Here is a 9,818-nt window from a genome sequence, read left to right as displayed (position 1 = left end):
CAGGACCGCAGATTTAATTTTTAAAAATATTAACATTAATTTTACATTTATTTAAAAAACGAGGGAAAAATTTCTTTCTTCTGATTTAATTTTTTACAATATTAACATTAATTTTACATTTATTTCAAAAACGAGGGAAAAATTTCTTTCATCTGATTTAATTTTTTAAAATATTAACATTAATTTTACATTTATTTAAAAAACGAGGGAAACATTTCCTTCATCTGATTTAATTTTTTAAAATATTAACATTAATTTTACATTTATTTCAAAAACGAGGGAAACATTTCTTTCAGCTGATTTAATTTTTTAAAATATTAACATTAATTTTACATTTATTTCAAAAACGAGGGACAAATTTCTTTCATCTGATTTAATTTTTTAAAATATTAACATTAATTTTACATTTAATTCAAAAACGAGGGAAAAATTTCTTTCATCTGATTTAATTTTTTAAAATATTAACATTAATTTCACATAAATTTTTTGCGTCGAATTACAAACACAACTGGCGTTACAAAAAGGTATTATTTTTACATATATTGTAAAAACGAGAGAGAAAAATTTTCTTTTCGGATTTGGTTTTTCAAAATTTTTGAAACATTACTTTGTTGCGTCGAATTAATTCTTTGAGCCCCAGAATCCCCTCACTACAAGAAAACTTCTTAATGATAACATCTCGCGGTAAATTTTAGTAAAAATTATTGCTTTTTATATCCTTACTATTCCCCGAAAGTTTCAAAATCGTTGAAGGTGAGATAGGATTTTATTTGGAAATAGAGTTTTCTGGCATCTTCTAAGCAAAGTCATGATACGATAGTGTTTTAAAAACAGGTCTCGATAAGGATTGGAAACATGTTTTAACGTCTGTAGTCAATTTCAGTCACGCTTTCTGGAATCTCAACCTTTCTGGTCAAATAAATTTCATTAGTCATATAGACGGTTGAGATAAAGATAACTAACACAGATATCCTTTCGATTACTTTTTTTTCGATAAAATTAAAAGAAAAATATAAATTTTTATTTTAAGCAATGAAGAATTTCATTAACCCTTAAACGCACAGTTTTTATTAAACATGTTTTTTATCTTTGCTTTTATTAAATGAAAAATATGGTTTTTAACTAACTTATGGTTATGAAATACAGCATGAAATACGTTTTACTTTTATGATCTTAAGATCTCCAAATTTATCTTCCAAACAATAATATTTTCAAATTTAAAGTTATTTGCAGTTACGTATTAAGTGAAACAGTTCAATCAACTTTCAACATTCTTTGGATTTTATATTTTAATATAAATATAATGCCGATAATCTGATTTTTTAGTTACTATTTTTTGTTTTTATAATTAAAAAGTAGATACATTTTTGTTTGTAAATATAACGTCGCAAGAAAAGTTACATAAAAGGAACGCTGGTGTCCCATCTGCGGGCCTTCTACAAGAAAAGTTTTTTTTTTTTTTTTTTATCACAATAGCGGACCTTTCGCATTATTTTTCGTTTAAGGAAAAAAAAAAAACCTCGCCTATGTTGTTGTAGTAGTTCATTTACGTCGCACTAGTGCTGCACAATGGGCTATTGGCGACGGTCTGTCAAACATCTCTGAGGATGATCCGAAGACATGCCATCACAATTTTGATCCTCTGCAGAGGGGATAACACCCCCGCTTCGGTAGCCCGACGACCTGCACGCGAAGTCGAGCACTTTACGGTAGAACAGTTTAACGAGAACCCACACCGCATACCCTCGGTCCCTACGCAGACTGATCCAAGTGGTCACCGACCGGCACACTGACTGCAGTCAATGATGCTTGACTTCGGTGATCTGCTGGGAACCGTGTCTTAACGATCAGTCCACTGCGGAACACACACAAAAAAAGAAAAACTCGCCTAATTCTCAACGAAAAATTCTCAAAAAGGTGGCGCTCTTATTTTAAATTTTAAAGCAAGTACTTGAAATACTGGGTAGATGAGTTTTTGCTCAAAAACGGAACCTTATTTTCATATATTTACTGAAACAGGACCGCAGTAGAAAGCAACCTAAAGGTATTTTAGGTTTTTGCAAAAACGGGGATATATTTTCACAAATTCAAAAAATTATGAATATCATGAATATAACTATTATAATTAAATACATAACTATGAATCTGAACACTCCCACAATTTCAGAAATTGTATGGAAAAAAAAATCCGGAGTAACAATAGTGTTGACAAAAGAACAAAGCATCCACAACGTGAGGGCACAATCGATGTAGTAGTTTTACATTATATATTTTGCTCATATCTATTGCGAATATCTATTCTCAGTCATAAAAAGTCATTTCTCCGTTTCAGTCATTTGCCTGCTTTCAGTCACAAGTAAATTAACGCGATCTTCTCTCAGTCATCAACGTTATTTCACTGATCAAGTCAAATGTCTATTTTTAGTAACAAGAAGGAAAAGAAAAAGCAAAATTTACACTATAGAAAGATTTGAACTTTTACACTTTAATAAGATTGCCGCAATTTTTATCCTTGCCTACATATATTAGTACTTGAATTAAGACTCATTATTAAGATAAAAATATGAAAAGAAATAAATATAATTTAGAAATTAACAATAATGGAATAATATAACATTAAAAACTAAAAATCATACTAACTAAAAATATTTTGAAAATTCATAATTTTTATTTAAAGCTTCACATGATAATAATTAGTAGAGCCCGGATTTTAATGACCTAAAAAATCTCAATTAATGCCCTTAAAAAGTGCAAAAAATGCCCTTAAAAATGCTCTAAAAATGCGAAAATTGCGCTAAAAATGCCTTATGACATGACTTAAATAAAGTAAAAATATCGAACTAAAACAATGTCTTACTCTTTAAAATTATGAGTCATTTCAAAAACTATAAAGCTATGCAATATTTGTTCTACGTTCATTAAAGTTTGAAAAATATGTTTTATATCCTAAAATAACAACAAAAAAAAAAGGAAAATATATTGACTCCAAAACATTTTCATTTTGTATAGAAACTTTAATGAATATAACAACTTACATCTAATAATGTTACTAAATATCAGAATTACATTGGATTATAAAATGTTTTTCGATATTTTGAAATGTAAACGAGAGTGTCTCTTGTCTGAAAGTAAATTTTTATACCTGGAGAAGCTTCTTTCAATGTCTACTGATGTTAATGGTGCGTACTTGAAAAAGACGGTCTCACTTACTGACAATTCTTCTTCAATTTGAAAAGTTGTTGCTTCACCTGTTAGTATCCTAGAGATTTTCTTCATTGTTTGGAAGCCAGTGTTCTTCTCCAAAACTTTGTTCAATTTAGCTGCTACACTTTGTCCTATTTTTGCCCTTGCTTTTTGCAACACTCGACTCACTACATCAATATAATTTATTGCATTGCTAAATTCCAGTTCTTGTTTCTCCAAGCTTGTAATTGTCGAGGACACAATAGAAAAGTTAGACTTGATAAATGCTAAATTTCCTACAATTTTATCAGAAGCGAACACGTTTAGCGCTATCTTAATTGATGCAGCATCTTCTGAATCTAAACTACTGACGATGGACTTCACTATCTTAAAATTTTCACTGTAGTATACGCATGCATCCAACCAGGTACCCCATCGTGTGATTACTGGTTAAGGGGGCAAAGCTGACTAGGAGCAAATGTTTTGAAACATTCTTTGAGAGTTACAATATGAAATGTAAAATTATGAGACAAATCTTGCATTTCATGTAATAAAAATACCCCAAAAATAATAAAAATTGGAAAAAATTAACATAAACCTTTAAAAAATGCTTTAAAATGCAAAATAGGCCCCAAAATTTTAAAAAAATACCCTATAAATCTGAAAAATCCTCTAAAGGACAAAAAATGTCCGAAAATGCAAATGTCATCAAAATCCGGGCCTTAATAATTAGGTATTTGCAACTCGAGAAGAAGACAATCACTGATGCATAGATGTTTGACCTATGACCTCAGTGTCAGCTCATGTTTCATAAACAAGATGGCGTGTTTAAGTCAAGCTAAGTCTCTCCACATAAGTTAGAATGTTCATTAACGTGAAGTAATTTAAATACAACGCCCTATCGCACATCGAATTTTTTAATAGGTAATTATTTCTCTTCCACGTTTTTCATTTAAATTCATTAGTTTTTTATTAAGTTTCTTTAATTAAATTTCTTTCTTATTTTTGTTGTAAACGTGATATATTTTGTTTCGGGTACCTGGCAACTTCATTGCATAATTAGTTTGTATATGTTCTACGCGGCTTTATACCTCTCATTGTTTTAAATAAGAAATTTATCGTGAAAGAATTGAAACGTTTGAGAAAGAATCTTTGTGAAAGAAATTGGTACTTTCCGACATGGCTAACTCGAATTAGAATGGAAAGAACAGTTGATAACGTAAACAAATGCCACGTTTTAACAACCAATCAGGATCGAGAAACCCACACTATCGCACTCGCAAATAAATGCACATTCTTAAAATTTGTTCATGTCTATACTAATGAGATAATTAACTGTTCTACAAGAACAAAAAAATAAATTGTCTATAAAAATGGAGATGACCCAGGGTAGAATTAATCGGTGATGACTGTTTAATTTGTGTGCAACTTCCTACTCGCATTGTCCATTGATTAATGTAAAACATCCTCCGAAGCAGACATTAGAAATCCCTTGCATTTGGTGGGCTAACAGTGGGTGGTTTCTCGTTTCATATAACGCAAATGTGGGTTAGTTTCACTCGAGTTCACACTTACTTTCACGCGCTTGCGCGCGATGTTGACTCCCAATACGTATTCCAATATTACTTTATATAATCTTTTAAATTGGGTTCAAAGATAAAAAGTTTCGGATTTAAAAACTAATTGCCGCAACTCCGATATGGACTGGTTGTTCAAGACGTAATATGCAATGCGTAAAACAAAATTTTTTGCAAAATTACACACATTATTATTACTTATCTCATGATTAAAAATATATTTTATTTAAAATTGAAAGAAGAAAAAACATTTTCTCAAAATATATAACATATATTAAGCACTCTAACATTCAATCTTTTTCTTTCTTTCGCAAAATAATGATCAATAGATAATACGTTTTATAGTTAAATAAATAAATTATAATAAAATTAAAGGCAATTAAACTTTGGGTATATTGATTGCATTGTAATCTATGCTAATCAAATTAGTATAATTTAATAATTATATTTAATCAAAAACTTTTGAGGAGCATAAATAAACAATGCTTGAAATAATAATTTTTACTTGAAGTAATCACAAATGCAGGAAATAAAATAAGATTTTTGTTGTTGTTCATTTACGTCGCACTAGAGCTGCACAATGGGCTATTGGCGAAGGTCTGGGAAACATCCCTGAGGATGATCCGAAAACATTCCATCACAATTTTGATTCTCTGCGGAGGGGAGGGCTCCCCCGCCGGTAGCCCGATGACCTGCGCGCGAAGTCGAGCACTTTACGGTAGAACATATTAACGAGAACCCATACCGCACACCCTCGGTCCCTACGCAGGCTGATCCAAGTGGTCACCCACCCGCACACTGACCGCAGCCAGTGATGATTGACTTCGGTGATCTGCTGGGAACCGTGTCTTAACGATCAGTCCACTGCGGGACAAATAAAATAAGAAAAGCTAAAACTTAAAAACATTGGTAACTTCATCAAAGCATTATAAGTTTTTGTTTGCTTTCCTATTTTAAAAATGAACAAGTTTTAATCGTCACTTATGGTGGAATTCGAACTCGCTTCCACTACAATTCAGTTTCAACATTGCGAAATTCATGCGATTATTAATGCTTGGAAAATTAATGCGATATTTTTATCAATTTCACAGGCTGATAAAAATTACCCTCAATCAACAGAAATAATTTTATCAATAATTAACTACATTTCAAAATTACATTAAGTATTATAAAATCTAAAATTAACAATATAGTATAGAGTATGCCCTAATGTTAACTCACAATACAAAGAGCGAGGCACTACAATACAACACAATATTAAGTTATTGTACTTTCGAGTGCTTTTCGTTATGTACCGACGCCTATACACCTGTTTAACCACCAAAATTAAAATCAAAGTACTATAATTTATACTTGCTGCGTCATAGGATAGATTTAAAATTAAACAGTTACAATTAAACAATTAACTTTCATATTTTAGAACAAAATAAATTTTTTAGTTATAGTTTAGATGATAGCAGAAGATAGAAACGGAGCTTAAAATCAGAGACATTTATACAAAAACATAATTATCGGTAATTTGGTGATGATGTTATCTAGGTTTATTTTTGCCATTGAAATTAATATGATTTAAAAATATTTTAAAATTAACAACTTTAAAAAAGCATAATTTCTATAAATTAGATATGAAAGTAATGAATCAAAATATACAAAATGAATATAAATAAAATAGTCAAAATTGCAAAACACAGTTAAAACTTGAGTTAATCTTTATTGTACTTAGAAAAATTATATCTTTGCGTTTAATAGTTAAAATTAACAAGTACATTCCTCTTCATGTTTTCGAAAAAGCTTTCATTTTCAACACCAATAAATTCATGACAGAAAAAGGCAAAAATGGAGCTTAAAAATAAAAACATTAAAGTCAAAAGCTATTCATAATTTCTTATGTGCTGGTTCATATTTATAATTTAGTTTTAATGGTCAGGAAAGCACTTTAAAATTGTTTTATTTAAAAACATAAAAAATATTTTATTTTTAACTAAAAAAAATTATGAAGTTAATCAAAAGGTAAAAAATTAAACATATCTACTATCTGGGCATCAAAATTGAAAACACAGAAAACTTGAATAAAAATAAGGTGTATAGAACTATAAATTATATTTTTAAGTATTAATTATATTTTTATTTATTAATATACATTACGCATTAATTATATTTTTATTTAATAATATGCACTACTCGTTAATTATACAGTAGAGTCCCGATTATCCGAGTTAATGTGGACCACGACTAACTCGGATAACTGAAAAACTCGGTTAAAACGAAGAGTATAAAAAAAGAAAGGAAAAGAGTTGGTATAAATGTAATATATTTAAGAAATATAAAATGTATACGAGTATACCACTTACAATTCCTATTATTATTAAAAAACTTACTTGAAAAAACTTAAAAAGTATACTTTGCGAGAATTAAAGAGTTTTTACTTAAAAAAAGTTCTTAATCGTTTTTTTTGTTTTACATAACTTTCGTGCTTTTCTGCAGCAATGTTTCGCCATTTTATAGGGATAACAAGAAGGCTGGTGTCGCCTCTTTTTGTTGTTCTATGTATTCAGTAGCATTTTCGACAGCTTTTAGTCCATCTGCGTGAGTGATTTTTAAATGTTGATTTTCATCGTCACTGTCTTAATCATCTTCGCTGGGTTCATTTTCATTATTGACGATATTAACGATCATTATATGGGATAGAGTTGTTAGATTTTGTTTTCCCGAGTGTTTGGAAGATAAAATTCAGATTTATTTTTCGGTGGTATTTTTAAAAATGAAAAATGAACTAGAACAAAGAAATCCTTAAAATATTTTATAGCTCAGTTAAAGCGGAAACTTGGATAACCGGGGCTCGGATTATCGGGACTCTACTGTATAATTAAAACTTTAAGTTATATTATAAAATTAGTAATCATTTCACAGTCAGAAATTAGGGCTTTCTTTAAAAGTAAGTAGGAAGAATAAGTCTAGATGGCAGCACTACAAAAAAATTTTTTTTTGTTCCCCAATGGCAGGGAATACAAACAATAACACAGAAGAACAATAAAAATAGAAAATAGCAAAAGACCGAAGTCATCTTCCCAAAAGCTCTCTCGCACGCCAACATCTTGCTGTCTCCGATTCAAGTCCGTGGAGCCTCCTACAGCAATGGAGGTGCTCTCTATTCATTAGAGCTCCAGAACCACACAGTTGACACTGAGGGTGGTCATAAATACCTAGTGTTCTCCCAGACAATCCCGACCTGTTAGGAGTCTAAAGGTGGCTACTGCATCTCGGCGAGGCTTATCTGGCACTGCCTCAATATCTGCCTCACTCCAGTTCTTATTCCTTATGCTTTCTCGTAGGTCAGCAGAGGCATTCAGTTTCATTATGTTTTTTATATGTAGTTTTATGGAATGGTATGACAATCCAGAGCAACTTGGTTGAAGGATTTGTGTTCCCTTGCGAGCAAGAAAGTCAGCTTTCTCGTTACCATAGATGTTACAGTGGCTGGGTATCCACTGGATGACTACTCTTTTGTTTTTTAGTGCCAAAAGTCTGATAAATCTTCGAAACTGAAGCACTTCATCCGACAAAGTGTCTCCCTGTGAGCCGATCGCCTGGATTGCAGCATAGGAATCTGACAGCAATACGACTTTTCCAAATTTTGAATGGATGGCCAACAGTTGTTTCAATGCAATATAAATAGCATGTACTTCGCCATCGAAAGCCGTTTTGTATTTCCCGGCAGATGCGTAGAAGGAAAAGAGATCAGAGAAAACACCAGATCCAGCAGCCATTTGCAAGTCAGAGTAAGAGCCATCTGTATAAACGTGTAGCCATTGATGTTCTGGGTACTCAGCATGTATGGTCTCCAATGCAAAGGATTTTAAAATTTCAGGTGCTGTTTGTTTCTTTATAATATAATTTTTAAGATTTAGGTTTGATATAATTTCTTCTGATTCGATAGGATTTTGTGGTTTTAAGTTATTTTTTATCACATTGCAAAATTCAAATTTTTCTTTCAAAGACTGAACCTTTTGAATGAATCCAAGTTGCGTTTTCAGGTTACTCTGTTTAGCCTGATAATTAGTCCAAAAGAGGTTTTCACTTCTAATGAGTTTGTCGAATAGGAGCAAGGTCCGTTCTTCAATAATGGCTTGAATAGGTCTGTTATTTGTCAAGAGTAGCATGGCTTCAATTGGGGTTGTTTTAACCGCACCAGTCACTACTCTCAAAGCCCAATTTTGAATTACTTCTAAGCCCTTAAGAGAGCTCTCCCTGCATGTTATGAGTGATTCGCAGCAGTAAGTTATCAGGGGCAGGATAAAAGTTTTAAAGGTCAAGTTAAGAGTCGATCTTGCACATCCCCAAATTGATCCTGCTAATCATTTCAGAATGTTAATTCTGCTGAGCACTCGCCCAGTCAGCATTTCGATGTGTGGCTTCCAGCAGGCTTCCCGGCTAATAAAAATGTAGCGTTAAACGTTGAACGCAACCTTGTTGGAAGTCGCATAAGAAGTATAACTTCAAAAGTAAATAGCAAATTATAAGATTTTTAATTATTTGTTTGTAATATATCTTATTCTATTATCAATTATCGTTAAAAGTTGTTAATTTCAATCCATTTTTTGATGATATTAGAAAAAGTGTTACGTTCGTTCCTTTTATTAAAATATAGTAGTAATAAAAATTCAAGCATCCCCTTCTTACTAAATGAATATTCTGCAGATAGAAAATATGGCGTGTATCCGGTTATATAGGCGTGATATTGGCAATCAAAATGGGCTGCAGGGGGCGTAAAGCATAACTCTTTACCTATGGCAACACTCTGCATGCTTTCACCATTAGCATGGGGAGAGTCATAGGAGATGAAAGTACGTCAGTTTCTCTTCTGATTTTTAAATGGATTAAAAACTTTCAAGTCTGGCATATGGCGCCGTGGTATACGGGCAATCAGGACCTGATTATCGCTTAAAATTTGAGCCCAATAGGCATGGGCCTCAAAATTAGTTAAAAGTTCTCAATATTACAGTTTCTTTTAAATACTGATTTTCTTTATACAACCAAACTCATGTAAACATTTCACTA

General features: G+C 31.6%; 1 protein-coding gene across 2 annotated transcripts in view; it reads right to left on the bottom strand.

Annotated features, from left to right (window-relative positions):
- The window catches only part of LOC107444940 (glutamine synthetase), an 82,060-nt gene that overhangs the window by 30,912 nt on the left and 41,330 nt on the right, over positions 1-9,818 (bottom strand). The gene's annotated exons all lie outside the window — the stretch shown is intronic.

The sequence above is a fragment of the Parasteatoda tepidariorum genome, chromosome 1, assembly GCF_043381705.1.
Source record: "Parasteatoda tepidariorum isolate YZ-2023 chromosome 1, CAS_Ptep_4.0, whole genome shotgun sequence".
Lineage (NCBI taxonomy): Eukaryota > Metazoa > Arthropoda > Arachnida > Araneae > Theridiidae > Parasteatoda > Parasteatoda tepidariorum.
Note: the sequence above shows the minus strand (reverse complement) of the source record. Positions and strands in the feature narration are given on the sequence as shown.